The sequence below is a fragment of the Hylobates moloch genome, unplaced genomic scaffold (genome assembly GCF_009828535.3).
Source record: "Hylobates moloch isolate HMO894 unplaced genomic scaffold, HMol_V3 SCAFFOLD_3, whole genome shotgun sequence".
NCBI classification, from domain to species: domain Eukaryota; kingdom Metazoa; phylum Chordata; class Mammalia; order Primates; family Hylobatidae; genus Hylobates; species Hylobates moloch.
In genome coordinates, this window is record NW_026652278.1 from 127,360,783 (window position 1) to 127,387,891 (window position 27,109).

At 32.7% G+C, this 27,109-nt stretch overlaps 1 long non-coding RNA gene across 1 annotated transcript; it reads right to left on the minus strand.

The window, feature by feature from the left end:
- Positions 1 to 4,503: 4,503 nt before the first annotated feature.
- LOC116480064 (uncharacterized) lies at positions 4,504 to 27,109 on the minus strand. The gene is made up of 4 exons (XR_004251191.1): positions 26,987 to 27,109; positions 24,734 to 24,828; positions 5,377 to 5,448; positions 4,504 to 4,693 (listed from the first exon to the last, which is right to left on the minus strand). It is a non-coding gene; the product is annotated as an uncharacterized LOC116480064 (long non-coding RNA).

Below are 27,109 nucleotides of genomic sequence, written 5' to 3' on the forward strand. Positions count from 1 at the left end.
TTTACACTAAAACCTCTCAGTGATAACTATGCTCATTTCATCATACTTGAAGGTCAATTTGATTCTTGTCTAATATAGGATGTAAACACTGGATAAGCATAATTCTCTATTATTTTAAGGAACCTCAGAAGTGGAAAGCTAAGTCTAATTTGCGGTGGTATGCAGGGCTAAGGATTCTAGAGAAAGACAGAAAATTCCAAAGGATAAGTGAAAGTTGAGTTTTGAGCTCATGTGGGTTTAGCACTAGCTTTGAGCTCTTGAGGAGATTCACTTGTATGGTTGTAAACTTAACAGCTGAGAAAATTGGAAGGGATGGAGAGGTGGACAAGATTTTTAAGATCTCATTTAGTAAAGATGCCACCCAGTAGAAATTTTAAAACTTAGACACACTTACTTTCTATTTCTTCAGTTACCTGTGGTCAACAGCAGTCCAAAAATATTAAATGGAAAGTTCCAGAAGTAAACAATAATTCATAAGTTTTATGTTGCACTCCATTCTAAATACTGTGATGAAATCTCACACCATCTCACTCATCCCTCCAGGAGTGTCAGTCCTCCCTTTCTCTATAATAATCTCAGTGTATTTGCTACCTACCTGTTAGTCACTCAGTTATTACATCAACTGACATGGTATTGCAGTGTTTATGTTCAAATAACTCTTATTTTACTTAATAATGTCCTAAAAGTGTATGCATAGTGGTGCTGACAATTCAGATATACCAAAGATAAGCCATAAAAGATTTCCTTTAAGTTAAGTGGGCCGTATCCTGAGGTTGCTATGATATACAGTAAGAACAATTATTCTGTTTGTGAAATTGTGAAGAAGAAGAAATAAATTTGTGTTAGTTTTGCTGATTCACCTCAAATTGCAATAGTTATGGCCAAAGTGTATAATAAATTCCTAGTTAAAAAGGAAAAGGCATGGAAGGAGTGGAAGACATGAGAACAAACATATTCCTATTGACAACAATTAGGTTCGGTACTATCTGTGGTTTAAGGTATCCACTGGGGGTCACAAAATTTATCCCTTTTGGATAAGGGAGGGCTACTGTAAAAAAATAATAATTAGTTTAACACTGATCTTTTAACGACTTGCTTTCTGAAGTAATTTTCTACTTATGTGGCAATATATTTAACCCTTCTGAGAACAAGACTTAAGATCTGCCAGATGCAGGATTTAACTCCAGGTTCAATGCCTACTAACTGCAGGGCCCTGAAAAATTTACTCACAATCTCTAAAATTTAATTTCTTCTCCTTTGAGATGGGAAAAATAATAATGCATATTTCATCAGGTGGTTTTCAAGGTTTAAATGAGTTTAGCTGAGTGCCTGATACAGATTTCAGTTTCACTGAATTTTAATAGTTTATTACTTTTGCCAAATGATATGAATGACCTAAACCAGAATATAGCATGTGATATAATAATAAGAATTACATAAAATGATAGAAATCATTTACTGAGATTATAATAGTTGCTTATATAATTAACTCAGTCCTTTAGGTAAGTTTAATCATTTCAATAACTCTAGATAGAGGTAATTAAGAGGCTGAGTAACCGGAATAAAGTCTTAAAATTAGGGAAAAATATTGTAAATCTAACCTCTAGTTAATGCATTGAAGAGTTTTCATCCTTAAAAGTTGTCAGTGTTATCTAACATGCTTATTATTAACAAGAACTTGTGCTAAGTCCTACCTTTAATTATCATTTTTAAGTCTTTAAACTACAGCTTCTTTATTTATAAGTAATGTGCATCCAGACCAGGTTTGGAGATGTTGAGCACACTAATTGGCTTCTATTTTGTTTTGTTTTGTTTTTGTTTCTTCTGAGATGGAGTTTCGCTCTTGTTGCCCAGGCTGGAGTGCAGTGGTGCGATCTCGGCTCGTTGCAACCTCTACCTCCTGGATTCAAGCGATTCTCTTGCCTCAGCCTGCCAGGTAGCTGGGATTACAGGAGCCCGCCACCATGCTGGGAATTTTTTTTTTTTTTTTTGTAGAGACAGGGTTTCATTATGTTGGCCAGGCTGGTCTCGAACTCCTGACCTCAGATGATCCACCCACCTCAGCCTCCCAAAGTTCTGGCAAAGTTCTGGGATTACAGACATGAACCACTGCGCCCAGCCGGATTCTTATTTTAAATCACGTTTGCAAGCATATGTGCCTTGTGCATTTCATTTAGGGGTTTGGAAATACACCCCAGAGCAACACTTTGCCTTGATATCGCTGCTCTGTAAACAGATGGTAAATTCCTTACTGATTTCAGTTAAGTGCATTTTTTTTCCCAGAAACTTTGAAAATACTAAACATCCAGAAATGTAGCCACATATACATGTAATGTTATGAAGAGAGCAAAATAAATTTTTTATAATATAGGAAGTTTAACTTAGGTAGTTCCGGGACTGATGGATTTATTTTCTCTATGGTTTTCACACTCAATATATAATTGCTTCCTCCATTTAGGCTAGGTTTTAATAGAGCCACCTCTAATTTATAGTGTACCTTTTAATTGACTTAGTTAACTCTGATTACATAACTGTAAATTGTCAGATGTAAACTTTATTTAAATGGTGTTTCTCAAATTTCAAAATAAAAGCATTTCTGTTTCCTTCAACCATACAATTTAAAATCAAGAAAACATGCAAATGTTAAATTGTGAGGTTGGAGTTTGACAGTATATTTATTTGATTTTAACAAAAAATGTAGCTTTGCATATAAAGTGCATGAAATTCAATTCAATAATGGCATAAGTAGGAATAACAGAGATGATTAAAAATGCTACCTCAATTCCATATTCTAAGTATATCTTTATACCTCCTGTCAGCTCTATGCTTTTTTTTTCCCCAACTTCTTTAGTGATAAATGACCATAAAATTTTCACACCATAAAGGAGTTTCAAAATTATAGTTTCAAGTGTTTCTTGCTTAGCTTCAAAATATAAGAACCAGAAAATTGAATACAATTTTCCAAACTGCTATGGGTAATGGAAAAAGACATTCCACCCTGATTTCATTAAGATTAAATGCTGTTTCCACCATGCAATAAATTGTCTTTACAATTTGCCAACAAAGTAAAAAAAAAATTGTATTATATTCTAATATTAAAGCCACCTCATATGCTATTGTCTTCACAGGGACAATAAAACATATTGACATTCTATTTTGTGTTTCTGTTTACTGAAGATAATTGTGTTAAAACAATAGGTAATGATGGATATTTTAGAAGAAGATATAAATCAAACACACACAGAACTTAATGTGGAAGGATGTATGTTTACATGCACACACTTATCTACATATAGTCATTAAACACTTGGATTTGCAAGGACTACACCAATAAACATGTGTGCCCTTGAAAAAATCATAAGAGGCTGTGAAATAAGCTTTGGCTTAAGAATTAAGTCTATATACTACACTAGTGCTTATTTAAGATTCATTACTGTGACATCTTAGTTGAAGACCATTTTGTTGTGGAAAGAGATTTGGGATCTGACCACGATAGAAGGAAAAAAAAGTACTCAATACTGCAAGTGTTTCAGCGACCTCACTTCTAATATCAGTTCCTTCTCAAATTCTACCTTATAATGTTCATGATATATTCTTAACTTTATGCACTACGATGTATAATAGTGTTGCCATTAATTTATAAATTATATCGCCAGACACTTTGGAGAAAGCTTAAATTTATTTTGAACTATTTCAGGAATATAAAATGAATAAAGAATATAAAAAATTCTGTCTCTACTATTAACAAATAAAACTTAAAAGAGTTGAATCATTCCTACAAACTTTTACTGATTATATTCTTCTTCCACACAGAGATATTTACAATTCTGAATTTATATTTATTACCCCTTTACATTCTTTATATTTTATGTCATATGTATGCACTCTGAAACATTGTGACTAAACTAGAACTATGTATATGAATATAAATGAATTTTAATGTAATTTTTATAAAATATTAAAAGAAGTTGGTGAAAAACTAAGTAGTATATATAACAACAATTACATGAAGTTTTATTCAGCTTTATGTCTACCTACAAACATTGTGTAATTCTCTGTATCTCTAATAGTTTCTTCTACATCTAGTTTGCTAAACAATACATAAGATTTTCTTAACAAATCTTGACCCCCCCCAACTTCCACTCAAGAGTAGAGTCTTATCAACTCAATTCTATAACCAAGGGACCATGATCAATCTACCTAATTACTATATTCATTATATTAGATCCCTTGGAAGCAACTAATATTTTCTTTCTGTCATCTGATATTACCACATAACATCTAACAGCTTTGTTTATCAAGATATACCTTAGTTCTGAGGGTCTGATTTTTTTTTTTTAGTGTCATCATTCATATAAACCGTTCATTCTTTTTTTGTAAACTGCTGATATTTTATCACTGTATCACTATTTGGCAGAAACATATAAGGTCTTTTAAAACTTCCTATCACATTACTCTGATACAAAATGTAACATATAGAGTAATAACTGCTCATCAATAGCATTTGACGTCAGGATCTATTTTAATTAAGACTCACATTTTCTGATACATGTGAAACAAACATACTTCTCTCTTAAATGGACTGCTTAATACTTCTTCATAAAGTGTGAGAGACCATTTAAGTATAATAATAATCTGGGTTGCTGTAATTTTTCTTCCTCTGTTTTTGTCACAAAAGGCAATCTGTGTAATCCTGTATTGTAGAAGGACATAGAGCATAGAGAGAAAAAAAAAAAAACAAATTAATTACATATTCTAAGCAAGATTAGAAAGCAGTAATAACCCAAAGAGAAAGATAAAATACCACTGAATAGTGGAATTCTAAAAACCGTAAAGACATTTCCCATTAGAATTAAATTACATAAAAAACAAAGTTACCCCTAGCCCTTATCAAAAGTTCCTGTGTCTTGTGAGAGCAGAAACAATCACATCAGACACATATATTGAGAAAATGTAATGAAGAGCAATGAAACTTAATTGAAGTGCTTTTGGCCATTAGGGTCAGGCCTTCAGTGGATTAGAGGCACATACTATTAGGCATTGCTCTTGCTATTTCCATTTAATGTCAGTTTAATGTAGGTGCACGTGCTGTTCTTCTGTTCCAATTAAATTAGTTAAAGTTATATTTTGAAATGTTCCAATACAGAGTTAACCTTGGGGAAATATACTAATAATATTAGAAGATGATATATTTTAAGAAATATTTTACTAAAAGAAGTAATTGCATTATATTAACAATCTGTTATTTCACTGTAATAAATTATATTGGCTTTCAACATGTCTACATTTAAATATTTCATCTGCCTTATTCATCCTGAAGTTACACACAAACACACACACACACACACACACACACACACACTCAACAAATATCACCTGTTTGGACCTGTATAATGAAGGTTAGATCTTTTCTTCTTTTATTCAAATATTTTTTTTCTGTTCTTTGACCTGAAATAAGATTTATTCTCTTGTGAATTTATCTAGTCATTCCAGTTGTAGCAGTTGCCTATTTGAATAGATAGTTTGAGGTCAGAACTTCATACCAGGAAAGCCTCAGAGGACAGTGTTTTCTTTCACTGTGTCTCTCTCCACAGGGACATGACTGTCACCCTCATAAGTAATAAATAAATAAATACCAGATATTGCTAAGAATTGTGAATTGAGATATGTAAATTATCAAGTAGAGATGAAATAGCAGAATAAACGTGATGCATATAAATAAATACGTTATTGATTTTCTTCCAAAAATAAAACTGACAAAAGTTATAAAATTAATAGGTGAAATAAAAAGTGGTGAATTATTGGCCTTCTTTCTAATATGTGATTGTAGAAAATCACATAGATATTTAATAATTCCTATTGTTTTCAAATAACTCTGGACATTTAACACTCTTATCTTTAAGACCCCACACACTCACATATAGAGCAATAGTGCTTTGCTATCAACTCTGAAAAGTTTGAGGTAACTTATGAAGAGCAAATTTCATGAGTTACCATAAACAACAAAATAAGATGAAGGAATTGATGTTATTCTTCAGATGCCTTAGCCTTTACCCTTGCTGTTCATTTTTATCAAAATCCAGACGTCAAAAACTTTAGTACTCTGCAAGAGAAACTCGTAGTTGAAGATGATCTTGACAGACAGTAACATGTGTGTAATATGACTTGTTTATGGTTTAAAAGAATAAATATATAGACTTACTAATAAATGCTAATTGATATGACAAAACACATGAGAAAGCAAAGTCCCTGTGATTTAGAATTAATGAAAATACTATTGATGGATAGTGAGGTTGATTCCCCGTCTTTGGTATTATAAATAGCGCTGCGATGAACATACAGGGGCATGTGTTTTAAAATAGAATAATTTATATTCTACTGGGTATATACCCAGTAACGGGATTGCTGGGTTGAATGCTATTTCTGTATTTAGGCATTTGAGGAACTGCCACACTCTATTGTGAGAGCTAAATGATGAGAACACATGGATACACAGAGGGGAACAGCATGCACCGGGGCGTTTCAGAAGGTGGAGGTGGGAGGATGGAGAGGATCAGGAAAAATAACTAATGGGTACTAGGCTTGATAACTGGGTGATTAAATAATCTGTACAACAAAATCATATGAGACAAATTTTCCTGTGTAACAAACCTGCACTTGTACCCTCAACGTAAAAGTTTAAATAAATAAGAATAAAATAGAAAAAAAAATAATGAAAATAATATTGACACTCCCCAGGAGCTCTAGCTACAGATACAGCACATACAACTCTGTATGTAATTTAAACAAAATAAGAATACAATCACAAAATTCACCAATTGATGAGGACTATTAAGTATAAAAAGACAAATATTAATTAAGAACTAAATTTCTAGAAAAATACATTTATTATAGTTTAATATTTTATTTTCAAAGGAAGAATTATTATACTGAATGATAAACCTAAAGACACTGGAAATATTCAGCCCAGAAAGAAAATGTATAAAGGAGGTAGTACAGATAATATTAGGCAACAATGAAATTGGAAAAATAGCGTAACATAGGGAAAACAATAAATGCAGTTTGTTCTTTGAGAAAAATAAAATAAGAGAGAAAAATCTCTGGCCAGATTGATCAAGAAAAAAACAGACACACATAAAAATAATATTAGTAATGATAAAGCAAAGATAACTGCATTTAAAAATGATAGTACTGTATTATAGTAATAACTTGAAGATTTTGATGAAATACCAGAATTCTTAGAAAAAATAGAACTTGCATCTGAATCACAAATATCTGAATACCCCTATAAAATTGAAATAATTAAAATATTTCTTATGAAACTACAAGAAAAACGCCAGGCCCAGTGATTGCCAACATAAAGGTCTATAAGGCATTCCTAGAGTATATCATTCTAATGGTATCCATATATTTTAAAGTCATATATAAAGGAATATCTTCTATCTCATTCAGTGAAGCCATATCACCTACATACCAAAAGATGATGGAAATATTATCAGATAGGTATAGTGAATTTCTTCATCAACAAACCTCCCAATATTTTTCATGAACTATTAATGTCCAACTCCAGCAGTATATTAAATGGTAATTCAACTTGAAAAGTTGATTTATCCTGGGCAATGGGAGGTGAACAAGCAAAATCTATAAAAAAACTATTCAGTACATTAACGGAGTGAAGACAATAAAGAGAATACAAGATAGATGGATTCAGAATAAGTATTCTTCAAGTCTGGCATGTCTTCATAATATAAAAACCATCTAAAAAAACTAGAAAACAAAGAGAATTTCTTTGTCATCCTAAGGATTACCTGCAAATATTTTATTGCATAACGTCAATCAATGAGGAAATGTTGGGAAAATTCTTTTAAATAAAATTCTTTTAAAATAAGGAATAACACAAGGATCTCCACAATCAAAGCTTATCTTTCACATTGTCCTGATAATTCTAATAAGCACAGTAAAACATACAAAATAAATTAATTCTATAAAGATTGATAAAAGTAATAAAAACACATTATTTCCCAAGATATCATGATGGGCTGTCATAGAGAAGCCCCCCTCCCCCAAATTTGTTGGTGCATTAAGAGGAAAAATTGACAGGGTATATAGCTATAAAATTCATAAAAAGAAAATAAACTGTGTTTCTACACATGTACTTTCCATCTGTTTCTCAACAGCCAATGATGTGTGTAGCATATAAAAATTACTTTGTCTATCAAAGATAACTTTTGCCATCTTTATAAGTCTTGCTGTTATGTCATTGGCCTAATGAACTACATTTTATTAGATTTTACTAATTGCATCTCACAAAGGGTATTGTGTTTACTTATTTTTAATGATTCCAGTTTAAAATTTCATGTGTATTGTAAAAGAATAACTGAAGAACAGAAGTAAATTTTTGTTATGTCTAGAAACATAAAACATCTTATGAAACATGCTTTAGAAATAACCTATTTATTATTAACGTGTTTATTTTGATTTTATCCCAAATCCTATCATCCTTCTTTTGGCTTGACAAAGATTTAGCCTTGTCATTTACAGTTGGGACAAGTTAGTTTTGAGGATATGCAAATTTCACAAAAGTCTGAGCTGAAGGAAAATATCCTCAAGCACTTCTGAGAATAAATATTTAGCGTGGTAGATAAATGCATTGTCCAATGATGTTCATACTCTCTAGTCAGTTTTCAGATACATACGTGTGATAGGAAGTTACACATAAAGCAACAAGCTATCTCAAAGGGTTAACACCACATTACAATGGGCATTCTGCAACACACAATATATGAACCTAACCCTGAGATGAGCAGAAAATATAAAGTGTCCATGGCTCAGTAGTTTCTGGGGCATACTGCAGCCTTTGCTGAGTAAGGTGTACACTTCCTACCTGCAGGACTTTGGGAACATATAGATAGGCATGCTATCTTTGGCTATAGGATGATGGTACTTCTTAGTATAAAGTAAGATGATATTAAAGCCATGTAGCAAGCCGACAGAACACATATAGGAAGGCTGCCAAATATGGAGTCAACAATAAGATATGAGGATGTGTGCGGTGGCTCACGCCTGTAATCCCAGCACTTTGGGAGACCTAGGCAGGTGGATCACCTGAGGTCAGGAGTTCCAGACCAGCCTGGCCAACATGGTGAAACTCCGTCTCTACTAAAAATACAAAAATTAGCTGGGTGTGGTGGCATGCACCTGTAATCCCTGGTATTTAGGAGGCTGAAGCAGGGAATCACTTGAACCCAGGAGGCAGAAGTTGCAGTGAGCCGAGATGGCACCACTGCACTCCAGCTAGGGCAACAGAGAAAGACTCCATCTCAATAAATAAATAAATAAATAAAACAAGATATGAGGCACAGTTCTGAGACATACTGGTATTGTGCATTTTATTCACAAGAAGGAATGAATGCAAGTCAAATTCATTTAAAAGAATGAGCCACATCATTTTCTAGGTTCGACTGAACCTAGAAAAAAAGGTAGGAGAGTTATTAAGATTTTTTACCCAGTTGGAATTAGATAATCAGAAATGAATTAATATTGGATGTAAAAATTTGAGACCCAAAATAAATTCCTTCAGTCATTATCTAAACTAGGGAAAATACATATTTTATAATACCTACTGGTGAGGTTTGTGTTACTCAGGCTATGGAAAGAAAGGAAATAAAGAGGCCAGACTAATGACGTAAGTTCTTTTCATATTCTTTAATTAACAATCCCATTTGTTATTGGTTTATAGATAGCTGTCAGCTCCATTCACTAAGGATGTTTGTAGGAAGTAAAAGTAAAATAATAATATCATGAACTCAGAAAAAGTAGAGCAGAAGTAGACACATCCTTATCATACAACCATTGAATGTTAAATATACTCCTTTTAAAACTTCCTATGTGGAATGATTTTTGATATTGTACCTATTTTCCCATTAGTCTACACTATTTGCTTTTTACATAAAGGGGCTGTTAGAAAACAATTAAGTGCAGAAACAAAAATCAATTTATAATGAGATTTTGAAACTACCCAAAGATCTTTTATTATTTTATTTTATTTTATTTTATTTTATTTTATTTTATTTTATTTTATTTTATTTTATTTATTTTTTGAGACGGAGTCTTGCCCTGTCAACCATGCTGCAGTGCAGTGGCATGATCTCGGCTCACTGCAACCTCCACCTCCCGGGTTCAAGCGATTCTCCTGCCTCAGCCTCCTAAGACCTTTTATTTTTAACAACGTAGAATGAATAGAAGAGAGGGGCTGCTGTTTTAAATGCCGTAAATCACTTTGGGGTTTTTATAATGTCTGTGAGAAATGAATTCAATTTAAAGTAATAACATGATCATGGTGGATAAGCTTTTTATGTGCTGCTGGATTCAGTTTGCCAGTATTTTATTGAGGATTTTTGCATCAACGTTCATCAGGGATATTGGTCTAAAATTCTCTTTTTTTGTTGTGTCTCTGCTAGGCTTTGGTATCAAGATGGAGCTGGCCTCATAAAATGAGTTAAGGAGGATTCCCTCTTTTTCTATTGATTGGAATAGTTTCAGAAGGAATGATACCAGCTCCTCCTTGTACCTCTGGTAGAATTCGGCTATGATTCCATCTGGTCCTGGACTTCTTTTTGTTGGTAAGTAATTAATTATTGTCTCAATTTCAGAGCCTGTTATTGGTCTATTAACATATTCAACTTCTTCCTGGTTTAGTCTTGGGAGGGTGTATGTTTCGAGGAATTTATCCATTTCTTCTAGATTTTCTAGTTTATTTGCATAGAGATGTTTATAGTATTCTCTGATGGTAGTTTGTATTTCTGTGGGATTGGTGGTGATATCCCCTTTATCATTTTTTATTGCGTCTATTTGATTCTTCTCTCTTTTCTTCTTTATTAGTCTTGTTAGCAGTCTATCAATTTTGTTGATCTTTTCAAAAAACCAGCTCATGGATTCATTTATTTTTTGAAGGTTTTTTTATATCTCTATCTCCTTCAGTTCTGCTCTGATCTTAGTTATTTCTTGCCTTCTGCTAGCTTTTGAATGTGTTTGCTCTTGCTTCTCTAGTTCTTTTAATTGTGATATTAGGTTGTCAATTTTAGATCTTTCCTGCTTTCTCTTGTGGGCATTTAGTGCTATAAATTTCCCTCTACACACTGCTTTGAATGTGTCCCAGAGATTCTGGTATGTTGTGTCTTTGTTCTCATTGGTTTCAAAGAACATCTTTATTTCTGCCTTCATTTCATTATGTACCCAGTAGTCATTCAGGAGCAGGTTGTTCAGTTTCCATGTAGTTGAGCTGGTTTGCAAGGCTGGTTCAACATACGCAAATCAATGAACATAATCCAACATATAAATAGAACCAAAGACAAAAACCACACGATTATCTCAATAGATGCAGAAAAGGCCTTCAACAAAATTCAACAGCCCTTCATGCTGAAAACTCTCAATAAATTAGGTATTGATGGGACGCATCTCAAAATAATAAGAGCTATTTATGACAAACCCACAGCCAATATCATACTGAATGGGCAAAAACTGGAAGCATTCCCTTTGAAAACTGGCACAAGACAGGGATGCCCTCTCTCACCACTCCTATTCAACATAGTGTTGGAAGTTCTGGCCAGGGCAATCAGGCAGGAGAAAGAAATAAAGGATATTCAATTAGGAAAAGAGGAGGTCAAATTGTCCCTGTTTGCAGATGACATGATTGTATATCTAGAAAACCCCATCATCTTAGCCCAAAATCTCCTAAAGCTGATAAGCAACTTCAGCAAAGTCTCAGGATACAAAATCAATGTGCAAAAATCACAAGCATTCTTATACACCAATAACAGACAAACAGGGAGCCAAATCATGAGTGAACACTCATTCACAATTGCTTCAAAGAGAATAAAATACCTAGGAATCCAACTTACAAGGGATGTGAAAGGCCCCTTCAAGGAGAACTACAAACCACTGCTCAATGAAATAAAAGAGGACACAAACAAATTCAAGAATATTCCATGCTCATGGATAGGAAGAATCAATATCAAGAAAATGGCTATACTGCCCAAGGTAATTTATAGATTCAATGCCATCCCCATTGAGCTACCAATGACTTTCTTCACAGAATTAGAAAAAAATTACTTTAAACTTCATATGGAACCAAAAAAGAGCCCACATTGCCAAGTCAATCCTAAGCTAAAAGAACAAAGCTGGAGGGATCGTGCTACCTGACTTCAAACTATACTACAAGGCTACAGTAACCAAAACAGCATGGTACTGGTACCAAAACAGAGATATAGACCAATGGAACAGAACAGAGCCCTCAGAAATAATACCACACATCTACAACTATCTGACTTTTGACAAACCTGACAAAAACAAGAAATGGGGAAAGGATTCCTGATTTAATAAATGGTGCTGGGAAAACTGGCTTGCCATATGTAGAAAGCTGAAACTGGATACCTTCCTTACACCTTATACAAAAATTAGTTCAAGATGGATTAAAGACTTAAATGTTAGACCTAAAACCATTAAAATCCTACAAGAAAACCTAGGCAATACCATTCAGGACATAGGCATGGGCAAGGACTTCATGTCTAAAACACCAAAATCAATGGCAACAAAAGCCAAAATTGACAAATGGAATCTAACTAAAGTAAAGAGCTTCTGCACAGCAAAAGAAACTACCATCAGAGTGAACAGGCAACCTACAGAATGGGAGAAAATTTTTGCAATCTACTCATCTGACAAAGGGCTAATATCCAGAATCTACAAAGAACTCAAACAAATTTACAAGAAAAAAAACAAACAACCCCATCAAAAAGTGGGTGAAGGATATAAACAGACACATCTCAAAAGAAGACATTTATGCAGCCAACAGACACATGAAAAAATGCTCATCATTACTGGCCATCAGAGAAATGCAAATCAAAACCACAATGAGATACCATCTCACATCAGTTAGAATGGCAATCATTAAATGTCAGGAAACAACAGGTGCTGGAGAGGATGTGGAGAAATAAGAACACTTTTACACTGTTGGTGGGACTGTAAACTAGTTCAACCATTGTGGAAGACAGTGTGGCGATTCCTCAGGGATCTAGAACTAGAAATACCATTTGACCCAGCCATCTTATTGCTGGATATATACCCAAAGGACTATAAATCATGTTGCTATAAAGACACATGCACACGTATGTTTATTGCAGCACTACTCACAATAGCAAAGACTTGGAACCAACCCAAATATCCAACAATGACAGACTGGATTAAGGAAATGTGGCACATATACACCATGGAATACTATGCAGCCATAAAAAATGATGAGTTCATGTGCTTTGTAGGGACATGGATGAAGCTGGAAACCATCATTCTCAGCAAACTATCACAAGGACACAAAACCAAACACTGCATGTTTTCACTCATAGGTGGGAACTGAGCAATGAGAACACTTGGACACAGGAAGGGTGACATCACACACCAGGGACTGTTGTGGGGTAGAAGGAGGATGGAGGGATAGCATTAGGAGATATACCTAATGTAAATGATGAGTTAATGGGTGCAGCACACCAACATGGCACATGTATACCTATGTAACATATCTGCACATTGTGCACATGTACCCTAGAACTTATAGTATAATAAAAATATATATATATAATAAAAATAAATAAATAAATAAATGCAGCTTTGTTTGCAATGCCAAAAAAATTTAAAAAAAGTATTAACATGTAGAAAAAAATTATTTCGAGTCCTCTTATATTTGAAATGAGTAACTGTTTATATTTATAAACTGTCTATTTACTATAATTTTGTGGTTTTTTTGTGTTCACAAATTATTAAAATTCATTTCAAGAGCTTGACATTCATAAAAATATAAATATTTACCATTTAGACAAGTCAATCTCTGTAATAAAACTAGTTAACCAGAGTTCATATTTATTTCTATTGAATGGAAACAAAAAACAGCAATAGAAATAGAAAAATATATCCTTTTTGATAAAGAGCTTAAAACTTTAATCTCATAAAGAAAATTTCTTAAACTGATTAGTGAAATAAGGTTTTCTATTCAGTAATAAATTCTCCTTTCAACTCGTAGAAGAGAGTTAAATAATTTACCTGAATAAAGAAAGTACTTCTAAGTTCAAAAAGTGTGCCTCATAACAGCTTTCCTTAATTCAAGTGTTGTTCCTTCTAGAAAGGAGAAATATCTGTGATGCATTTTTCTTTCTCAGAGACTTATACTACATTTTTATTGACAAGATCATACTGATTTTTCTATGTATATTTTTTCATTTACCCAAAGGGAATGAATCTATTGTTCTACATTATTCATATTATCAATAACATGTAAATATCATGTTATTTTATTAATCGTGTATGCTTATCTGTGATTCATCTGTTTATTCATTCGTTTCATTAAATTACCTATAATTTCCTTGTTGTTAGAGACGTACATTTTTACTTACGTTTTTCTTGTACTGATTTCAATTTGAGAAGATATAAATATGAAGTTGATTGTTTTAAATATATAAATAGGAAATATATACAACATAGGTAGATGTAAAGATGGGAGATGGCAAATCATCCTCCCATATAAACCATGCTATTGTACTGTGTCTTGATTTCCTGCATTGTTGAAAACAAAACTGTCTCAAATGCCAACATTTAATTATTACTTTCTACACTTTTTTAAACATATTATTTTGTCATTTTTTTGATCTTTTAAAAATATTTTGGCTGGACATAGTAGCTCACATCTGTAATCCTAACACTTTGGCTGGCTAAGGCAGGTGGATCTCTTGAGCCACAGGAATTCAAGACCAACCTGGGCAACATGGCGAAACTTCATCTCAAGAAAATATACAAATATACAGAAACATGTGCACTTCTGTGGTTCTAGCTACTTTGGAGGCTTAGGTAGGAGGATCGCCTGAGCACAAGAGGTCGAGGCTGCAGTGAGCTGTGATCGGGCCACTACACTTCAGCTTGGGCAATGGAGTGAGACCCTGTCTCCAAAAAAAAAAAAAAAAAACTATATATACATACAAATATATATATGTATATTGTATTCTTACAGTCTTCTTAAAAGTGGGTTTTCTAAATATATGCTTATAATTTAAAATGCATTTGTCCTGTAAATAATATAACGTAAAGTATACTATATAATGAATGCAGACATCAATTATAAATTAACCAGATTTATTTTTTTCGTGCTCAACAACTCCACATTCATTCATCCTATAAACCATTTATGCAAAAATATATAATATATATTGAATGCAGCTCTATACGTTTTCCTAATTAGTGCATGTTTAATTTATCAGGTTTGAATACAAAGCCTCATCACTTTAATTTTTAAATAAGTTAAACATGGTTTTTGTATTTCTATTAACTTCAACATACAATGATGCTATATTTAAAAGTTTATTGAATTTTGTGATAAAATCAATGAATAATTCACATTTCCTTAATTACTTTCCTCAGAAGCGGTAAACTCTTCATTAACTAAAGGGTTATGGTTTATGTAAAACACTATAGATTCATTTCAATTTTTATAAAATGTTAAATAGGTGCACATAAAACTTTTATAGAATTTTAGCCACAGTCAATATTTCCTTCACCTAACCTTGTAATTCAGCTCTATGGCAGATAAATTATTTTGCTCAATAATACTTGAAAATAAACTGCCATTACTAAAATCTACTGAGAACCTACTGGTTTGAAGTATCTAATTCTTTACCTATTGGTCTATCTGAAAAAGCAATGTTCATATTGAGTTGAAAACATATTTATCAGACTCCTGATATGTACCTGGAATTATCTATCCTTGACACTGAAGAAAAGTTGCTGAATAAAAAAGACAAAGTTCTTGTCATATTAGAGACTAGATTTGGAGCAGGGAGAGAAACAAATACATATACACACTCATACAAATATGGCTCAAAAATACAGCAGCATTCATTCTAATAATGATAATCACAATAATGCGATACAGGGAGTCAAACGATAGGTGTTCTATATTCATGGGAGCAAAGGAGATCTCAGATATGATGGCATTTCAACTAACACCTAAAAGATGAGAAGGAGTCAGGCATAGAAGGAAGGAAAGAAAGAGGAATATGGCAGAAAGAAAAATTAAGTGCACGAGTTCTAGAGCAGAAATCAGTATGATGTATTTGAGAAACTGGAAGAAGACCAGAGTGGCTGGATCATGATGAGGGATAAGAGATGAATTCAAAGAATTTGGAGAATACAAGCTACAATCAAACTAATCCATGTGTAAATACAACGTTAGAGACCAGCTTTCACAAATATATAGACATACAAAGAAGTATGTTTCTCAGTAGAAGCAAAGTCTCTTGTGTAGGATAAAGTTAAATGACTTGAACAGGCTAACATTACTAACAAATATACCCCTCAATGTGTAATGTTTCTAGACTATAAACTTATTCTCAATCAAGTATCCAGATCAAGGAACGTATAGGTTGGAGGAAGTGCTCAGTTCTATGTAGTAATTCAATAGCACAATGTCAGTGACAATACAACTTCAACATGTCTCCTGGAAGAATTTCCTAGTCATGAACGTTCATGTGGCAGAGGACAAGAGCATAGAAGACCATGGGTGGAAAGTTGCTTTTTGTGTCTAAAAGTCTCACAGGTTACATTCATTCACCTCTACTTGAATATAACTCAGCTGCATGGCCACACTCAACTGGAAGGGAGGCTGGGAAATACAATCGAGGGAGAAGTACAAATGATGTTTTAATAGACCCTGCCACAGTGCGGCAGTTCTAAATTTGAGATCATGTCATTCCTGTATTTATTAAAGGGACTTTGTTTCCTTATTGTTTGAGGAGTAGGCAGGACCTGTAATCTACTTCAGTAAATTATATGTAAGTTGTTTTTAGCTGATACTTATAGTTTACGATAGCTAATAAACAATAGTATTTTAAGTATTTTTTGTCTGACAGCTACATGAATACTATACATTTAGTGATTTAAGACAAAAAAAAGAATTACAAGCCTGGTATAGAGAACGATTATTTTGTTCATAGAGTATAACAAACAATGTGTATCTTGAAATTTGAGTTTTGAGTTAGCAAGAAGAAATATTCATACACTAAAATGACTTCCCTGGAATTTTGATGAAAATCAGACTAACTGTGCATGTACAAAAGAAATATGTACTTAAAGCTTGACCTCTTCATTATCTTCAGCAACTACTTTGAACCACCTATGGTCTAAATTAAAGCGACCATCAACTCTAGAGAAATTTCTAATTATATTTGTGCATTGTCTGAATTTTAATGCATCTGAATGCACCTTCCATCAGCATTTCAGAGTCAGTGCTCTAGCCTGTCATCTGAGAATACACTTTTCTATGTTGTTCTTCAGTCCATATAAATATATTGAATTGGAGAAATTGTCTGTGTTAAATGCTTTAGATGATATTTAATATAGCCACTCCTCCAGGTGATTTTTTGTCTATCCTTGAAAGCCAAACCACACAGACATAAGCTCACTGAGCTTTACTTTAGCATTCAACACTTGATTGTTGTCTAAAAAAGTTAAACTATCCAGCCATTTGAAATCTGTGATTTCATTATCTGCATGAAGACTGCAGAAAAAAGTATCACTCTGTGCTCTTTAGACAGAGCCTCAGGTGAAGATTTAAGTTCATATTGCTTTTAGAAGAGGTATGCAAGGCACAATTCACATCCCCTAAGGAATCAGTGTTCTTTCTCTTTCTGATGATAATAATCCCATAACTGACCACGTGTTACTGTTTCCTCTTGCTTGCTTTTAAAAAAATAAGCAAATAATTAGAAACTAATTTATGGCCTATGAATTTGTGATCTTTGTTTTCTTTGTTATATTCATCTCGTACTTTTTTGAGACTAATGCTTTTTTTATTTCTATTATAACTTCCTTTGGCATTCTTACTACTATTTGTCTCAATGCTTTCTTAAAAAGATTAAGAACTGCACAAATTAAAGTGTTACAAACTCTAAGTTTTACTCAGGCAATTGTTGAAAGGGGGGTTTCAACAGGATTGCTCAGGGCTCTCATCACTCCACATGTCTATCAGTACTATAGCCTGAATTTATGTTCCTCCAAAATTTATATGTTGAAACTCCAATCCCCAATGGGATGATGTTAGGAGATAAGGCCTTTGGGAGTTGACTAGAGGCCAAGAAAGTGAAGCCTTCATGAATGGGATTAACTCTATATAAAGGGATGGAGAGATCAGAGTTCTGCCCTTCTGCCATGTGAGGACACAGTCAAAAGATGACTATCTATGAACCAGAAAGAGGGCAATACTGAATTTGCCAGTGCCTTGATCTTGGACTTCCCAGACTCCAGAACTGTGAGAAATATATATATGTTGTTTATAAATGACCCAGTTTATGTAATTTTGTTATAGCAACCTGAACTGACTAACACAATGGACAACAGCACTTACTTGGATGGATACTTTAGTATTGTTTCTATTCAAACTTATTTGAGGATTTACTTGGCAAGTTGTATCCCCACATTGTTCTGCTCTGTATGTATTAAAAGAATGCAAAACCACTTCCTTGAGTGGATGAGAGTGCTGTCTCTAATAATAATTTTACTGTTTCATGTCTGTGATGTCCTACCCTGTACTAATGTGCAAATACATGTATATGAGTGTTGTCCTTGGTTTTAAGCAAATCTAAAGATTTTTCAAACAAAAGAAAGAATAGACAAATTAATAAAGTCTAGAAAGAAGTTTCAAGTGTAGAGCCAAAAAGGAGAACCAAAATTGCTTTGAAGTAGGTTTCTTTCAGCATTAATGAAATGCAGACTCTTCTGAATTTCTCTTTCTTAAGTCATGTCTCCTGTCAAACTCTTAGAGCCACTGAAGTCCTGAAAAAATTCTGGAACTGCTGAGCACTGAATCTCAAATACCTGCTAAGAAAGCACAGGCTGGGTATTTATGCACTAGGAAACTTGAAAAGGGGGCAAATGTAACAATATCCATATAGTGATTTACATTTTACAAGTTGTTTTTACATAGAATATCTCAGTTGATTCAGGGAAAAAAGAAAACAATAAAAATGAATGAATGAACAAAGAAACATTGTGAGATGAAGAAAGAAAAGCAGAATTAGTCTTCGGATTTTATATTAATAGTTGTGGAATTTGAATGTCAGAGAGGTTAAATAACTCCTCAAGATTCCATGGTTGAACAACACTGTACTAGATTAATCTGTAGATAGATCGCCTCATTCAAGACCTGTGTATAGTTTTGTAATTAAGCTAATTACTTTTCCAGTTCCCCATGTCTGAACACACATGAAAGATTAAATCTAGCTAGACTTACCCTGATAATTTTAGTAAATAATAGTGTCAGAATTGCATTGCAGTTTTCATTTTAGGTCACATTAAACAAGTCATTTTCTTAAAAGTCCCTATATTTTTACTGGAAGATTATAAACATTAATGTTTGGAAGAGTATAGTGCAAAGTTAACTTTCATCTTGGTTTTCAAAGTTGTATTATCTACTATTAGTATCTACTGCTAGTATCTATGCTCCAGGTCTCTTTGCTTGATTTTATCTGTTTGCTTTTCTAGACCAGAAAACAAGAATTTTCATTTTAATATTAAGACAAACTTTTAAGTAATATGTCAAAAGAGAAAATACTCTGGTCTAATGTGCAAAAATAGTACTCTGTAGCAAATTGCTTTATTTTCTTTTTTCATTATGTAAAATAGGAAACGTAGATTATGTGCTTGAGAAGGAAAAAAGATATTGGACTACTAATATTAGAATGAATAATTTCATCTTGAGGAACATTGCTAGGAAAAATATTAATAAATGTTAATTTTCCAATTTTCATAAAGATTTGTGTACACATAATTGTCAATTTGTGAATTATTTGTAAACAGCTATAATTTCAAATATTCACTGATATAATTGTGTCTGGCTGCAGTAAAGTTACATATAGTACTCTGTGTATCCCTCACTCATCATGAAGCATGTCAAATGCAATGAGCAGTAGAGCATAGCTGGCTTGTGGAAACTTCTCTCCCTTTCTATGCCTCACTGCTTTCTGTCTTGACCCAGGAAAGAATATCAGCATTTTAATATCACAATTAAACTATCAAACAGTACAAGTTATATCACTAATCAAGTTGAGGGAGAAAAAAGAAACTATTGTTATTTTGCTTTATAAATCAAAACTGATTTTTTTTTAGGAAATTTATGAACCATTTTAGCAATATTCATTAAATTCCATAAAATAATTATTATGAAGTGTAGGAGGCCCCAATTTTAAGTAATATAAAATGTTTCTATTTCTCAGTGAAACACTTTCACTAAGAGCAAGATCTAAGAATTAAAGATGAAGAAGATATAGTTTCAAATTACATTCACTATATAACACTTAAGATGTCTACAACAAGTGAGAAACATTTGAATTTTCCCTTTTATGACATAAATGCTGTTGGGTAAATAGAATTAAAAATAAAATTTACTCCAACCCTAGAAAACCTCTCTGCAAATGTAGAAGTAAAAGAAAGCAACTTTTATAACCGAATAGGTATCAAAACAGAATGTGATGTTCATCACAGACAATCTGCTAAGGGAATGCAAAGACAGGAATAAGTATTATTATTTTGTACAGTGAAGCAGATCTAATCCATTACATATGTGTTCTCAAGATAAACAATAACTAGTGCTCAAATAAGAGGCCCCGACAGCACCATTTAACACACAAAGGTCATTCTATAATCAACTGGTCATTGAAGTGGCCATCTGTGTTTGTTAATTGGCTAATCCAAAATTAATAAATAAATCAACTTTTCACATCCTTCTCATGAGAGAATTTCACACCTTGGAGTGAAGCACCCACTGACTTAGGCTCCTTCCTTCACAAAAAGCTGGGAAATAGAGGCACTATGTTTCTTGATGATTACATTTCAAAGAGAAGATTCCCAAGACCTGGAGAAAGATATTCTTGGATTTTAAACCTGACAGGAAGCTTATTTAACTTTTAAGAAGATTTCCATACATTTCAAAAAGACAGAAAAATTACTTAAAAGTACAAGTATTATAAAATAAATGCTATAAGAAAGGGGGAAGTCTCTTCTCTTATTTTAAATATAAATAATTAAGCCTCTTATTTTTTATTTGTTAGGTTTTATATTCCACATAGATTATGTATCTACAGAGTGATTAAGTTTTCAATACATTCTACTAAATAATGCCATATGATAAAAAGCTAATTTTTAGGTTATTTTTCTCATAGGCAAATTTTTTTTGGGAACTACATTATCCAATTTTACTAATAACTACTATTGGTTATTAGTAACTACTAGCAACTTTAATAACTATTCAAAACTCAGTGATGGTGGGGAAAAGAGGTGTCATGCAGCATATCAGTGGATATTGCTTTCTGTAGGCAAATGGAAGCATCATAATGAATCTGCCCTTTTATTATTAAATAACATGCTTTCCTGAGACCCTTTAGGCTAGTATGCTATTTAAATGATCTGATTTCCTCATCATCTTCTTGGACACCTTGCAGTCTGTTTACATATGTATATATGCATAAGCATTCAGTAATTACTAATGAAGTTCAGTATCTTTTCATTCATTTCCCAGAAAGGAGGAGGGGAGATAACATTGAGCTGGACTTATCAAGCCCAAACATGATAGACATTCATACTATTTTTGAAAAGAATAGTTGTTTGCTTTAAATTTATAATTCAGTTACTTTCCAAAAGTTAAGCCTGCAGTGATGTAAGTTTACTATCATAATTAAATTGAATTGACTATGTGCTAAAAATTTTAGATTTTAATGAAACCTTCAGGAAAGGTTATGATTCAGGACTTCAGCTTTAAAAGATATATTAGTTACAGTTTAAAGATTGAATGATATCTTCATCTATATGTGTTGTGTGTATGCGTGAAATTAATGTCTGTATATATACATATATAGGTAAAATTACTTATCTATATGTTAAAAATTATATCTATCTATCTATCTATCTATATATATATATGGCTATTCTCTTATCCATAGGTTATCAATGTCCCTTTAATAATCACAGTTTATTCAATACAGAAGTTTATTACTTTACAAAAGAGACAATGTATTTGAGACATTACTTTTTATGATTGTTGCTATGTCCTTCAAACTTTGAAACAGTAACTACTGTTGATTAAATTTCCTGATTTCTAATTTTAGATTACACATAGCGTTGAGATAAAAATCAGATAATTTGTAGCCCCATTGCCTAGAGTCCTAGTTCCAATAGTTATTAGCGGTATGACCTTGAGCAAGTTAAGCTCTATGTCTCAGCTTCCTCATCTCTAAAATGAGTATAACAATCATAATTTCCTCATAGGTAGTTGCAAGAGCTCAGTAAGTTAATACACATAGGAAGGGAAAGTGTAACTACCAAAGGGATTGTGGGGCATCATCCTAACCTCTATGTCTAAAGTTCTTTTCTCTCCTTTAAAAAAATAAAAATTAAAAATTAAAAAAGGCCAATCTTTGGTAATTGGTAATCACATGTTCTTTAATTCTAATTGGCTGTGAATTAGAATTCTAGTGTCTTCATCTCAAAGACAATACAAAACAAATATTTTTATTGCATATCATGGCTGAAAGTATCTCATAAATTGCAGATATATTGACTGCATACAAAAAATAACAAGATTGCACTAAGATACCAAAATATAATTTCTTGTATTCTTGACTTAAAATTACAGTTTTAAAACATTTGATTACAGAAAACTTTATTTATATGAATTCTTATTCATGCTCCCAATATTTAGGGGAGATAGAAGAGCCCATTCACCCCTTCCAGTCTGTCTTATACACCAACCAAGACTGCCTTTCATGAAGTGCTACAGAACTCATTGGTCTAACAGAGTATAAACTTGTGTTTTGGCCACCATCCAGTGCAATAGATCACAAAAGCATATTCCTCAAGTCTAAATGAAACAATATAACTTTGATTAATATATCTTATTTTCCCATTCATATATGCAATTATTGTCAATTAAAATTAGTTATTAATTATTAAAACAATAAAAGTAAAATACACAAAAAGTGTTCTTTGTATAAAGTGAAATAATTACTTATTATTTATCAATGTAATCTCTTTTTGGTACTTGCAGCTACCAAAAATGGCCATTGCTTTTATAGTTATTTTAAGAGTACTATCAGTAAGATAAAAGAATCTTATTAATTAGAATTACAACATGCATAAGGTCAAGCAATCAGAGACACCATGTTTTGTTGGAATGCAGAAAGCAGAGGGAGTGCACCATAAACTAAGAAATCAGAGTTCTAAAGCTAGGATTTTACCAGGATTTGTTTTGTTATGTTAAACAAATGAAGCAAACTCCATCAATTCACTGACATTTGTTTTAAATAACAAACAGTTCCTGCTCCTTCTTAGATCTCAGCAAAAAATATTTTTAATGTAGTGTATTGGATTCCCAAAACAATTATTAAAAATATATTTTTAAAGGAAAAATACTGCAGATAGGCTCAGACTCACAGATTGCTGTGTTTGGTATTATTTTTCTGTACTGCATCTAGTATTTACCTGGATCTCTGTTCAGAGTCCTGAGTATCTACTAAGTCAGCAAACTATGACCTTTCTCCTGCTCTCTAGTTTTTCTTACCCATTTATATACCTATTTATGACTTTTGTTCTAGTCCTCTCTCCTAAGTTTCAACCTAACACTCAAAACCATTAAAGCCCTCTGTTTTTAGGGGATACACTCTATAATCCTCATTTCCTGTTTTTTTATCACAACCCAATCTAATTAAATACAAGTGTGCCATCATGTATTCTGTCCACTTTGGAAATGTTGTGACTATGCCTCCCTCACTAGAACAAGTCTCTATTAGCTTTAGGGACTTTGGGCATAGGTGAAACCTAAGTTTGTCACACTCATTAAATATTATAATGTGAACTTCTAATGGGTAACTGCTATTGATTTCTCTATTTCTGCCTCTCTTATACCAGGTTTTCTCCTTCTACTATGACCTGTGTCCTTAAAGCCTCACCAGGCTTCACCATAATCTAAGGTTTAATATAAAATTATCTAACATGAGTTTATTATGAAGATATATAAAACCATCTTGTTAATATTAAATGGTACATAATAACATTTCATTTGATTTTATATGAAATTTCTTAAAATAATACATTCAAATATATTACACAAATAAAGAGAAACAAAATCTATAGGATGCTTTTCTCATAAAAATCAGTAAAACAGTGATGTTGACCATCATGTAGCAGCAACAGACCAAATATCCATGTCATAATCAAAAATGTCCTATTCATTTAACTTTCAAGTGACATTACACTTTTGGCAGAAGATAGAGTCTCAGGTAGAGCTTCAGGGTCTGAAAATAATGGCTAACCACTAGCTAGATTAAGCATATATACAGGATGGCAGGCAATGACTGAATTTCACACATCAGATGTTTTCAGTTGCACTATACACATGAGTGATTTTGCATCACATATACATAGATAATAATTGTAATTTTCTAATACAAAGGACATAGGCATAAGCTAAACCCTCTGTTTTTTTTCCTAGCATCTTGGGTAGAGATAGAAAATTTCTTAATATTAATGCTAATTTTAACAACTCCTAGCATTGTAAAATGACTTATATCACACAAAGGTAACAGCACAAAGAACAATGAACCAGAAAACAAACTGGTCATGGTTTTGTTATTGTCTTTTAGGCCAAACTCACCTTCCCTTAAGCAATTGCTCACTGCTCAGTGAACTGAGTTTAAAATGCTCATCACCTTCTTTTTCCAATATTGAAGGATCTGGAAGAGACAGCATCTTCAAGGATGAACAGGGTTTAAAAGATTTTAAATTGTTCCCGAATTCAAGAAACAGTTTTTCATTTGCTTTGCATGCTGTGACACTCAAAGCATTTATGGGATACATCGTGTGTGTGTGTGTGTGTGTGTGCGCGCGTGTGTGTGCGTGCGCACGCGCACACATGCATGCATGTGTCCACTGGGCTGGGGAAAGGGATAATATGAAACATTTGGTAAGGCAAAATGATCAATCCAACAGCTTAGTTCATATCACAATATGTGCCTTAGTGGCTTGGTTTGACATAATATCTTTATACCTGTTAAGTCCTGTAAGACAATCAATTTTAAAAAGTTACAACACAATGTAAATATAATTCAATAAACCTTGGTTTGTTAACATTCATTGACTATTCAATTACCTAAATAGTCTTTGGAGGATCTTTTTAGAATACTAGATTTTATCCTCTTTGTTCTTTTTGTTTTAACTGTTTCAGTTATTTAAGGACCCGTGATCTGAAAATAGGTCTTTTTATTTATGAACAAATGAGACTTGGATGATGAATTGGAATGTCAGAGGCATAAAAACATTAAATTGCCTAGGATTTTGGCCAGGTGTCTATTCACAGTATATAATCACTAAGCTTGGTAAATACAGAATGAAATAGCAGAGGCTGTGAAGAGATTGCATCCCTTCTTGCTCTAAGCCTAAGATCACAACTAAACAAAAGATCTTGTATACCTCATAAATATTGTACCAAAACTTTCTTGACATGGGATTTTCAGAGGTTAGTTAGATACAGGATCTTGAGAAAAAAAGCGAAATTATGAATTTAGAAAATCTCAAAGTACAACAAAGCAAAACTTGGGAAAAATAAATAATCAAACAGCTACTTAGCTAGCAGAACAGCGTTAAACATATTGCAGATTTGCACATACATGTATAGATGCCCTAAATATCTTTGTGCCCAAGAAAAGAAATAACCAAGAGTAGGAATACTATTAGTAATAAAGAACTAACTATTTCTTTTCTCGCGGTCTGTCTGTGTGATCATGGGCAAATAACTTATTTGGACCTCATTTATTTTTACATGTGTTTTATAACTTACAAAAATGAAAAAATAGTAATACTTGAAGTGAATAATTTCTAAGAACAGACTGCAAAACAGCATTTTTAAAATATATAATACTACCACACACAATTACAAATGTCAAAAATTAGGTGGAGTTTGGTTAAATATAAAATATTCAGCTAGTTATTGGTTCATACTAATAAAAGACAGCTCATGACAGAATTATCTTTTATCTCATTCAGAATTAAATATCCACAGCTGTAGTTACACAAATGCACTAAACTTTTCTTTGCAGAGTTTGCATATTATTCAACAAATATTTTAATGCTTAACACCCCAACTTGGTCAAAATCAGAGACAAAATGTTTAAGACTAATGATATTGCCAGAAGCACACACAACAGCTGACAAAAGAAAAATGATAACTGCTGCTCCTAATTGCCTGTTAAAAACCAGAAGTGTTTAAGTTCATAAGTCAATTTTTCTTTGTGAAACATGGAGTCAACAGTTTGCAACATTAAATTTGGAATATTCTTGTTTGCATTTGTAATGGGGGAACATCCCTTTATTTGGAAAAAGGTTTAATGTATTTTATTTGGGGCCTGATTTATCAACAAGTCATAGAGTCATTGTACAGAATTGTGCTGAAATTAAATGAAATACATTGAATGAGTACAGTACAGTACTACATTTTGTGAGGTACAAATATAAAATATATTATACTAGACATATAAACATAAAGATTCTGAGAAAATAATAATATGTGAACATATGTAACATAGTGTAGGAAAAGGAGCTGTTGACATTAAATTTAGTAGATAAAGAAGATAATATAGCATAATGGATTGGCTGAGAAAAGAATAGAATTGATAAGAATTGAAATATGATATTAAAAAGTAGAAAATAGTGTAATTATGGTAGATTTTTTCATATGAGAGTATTGGTTAGATAGCTTTTCATAAAAATGTCTGTAAGAAAATACATTAGATTTGGCAAATGTATTCATTTTCTATAGCTGCAGTAACAGTTTACCACAACTTGGATGGTTTAAAACAACAGAAATATGTTCTCTCACAGTTCTGGAGACTAGAACTTCAAAATCACATACCAGCAAAATTGGTCCCTACAGAGCTCTGAAGGAGAGTCTGTCCCAAGCTTCTTTTTCTGCTTCTGAGAGTTACCAGTTACCCTTGGTCTTCTTTGAATTATAAATGTGTAAGCGTGAGCTCTG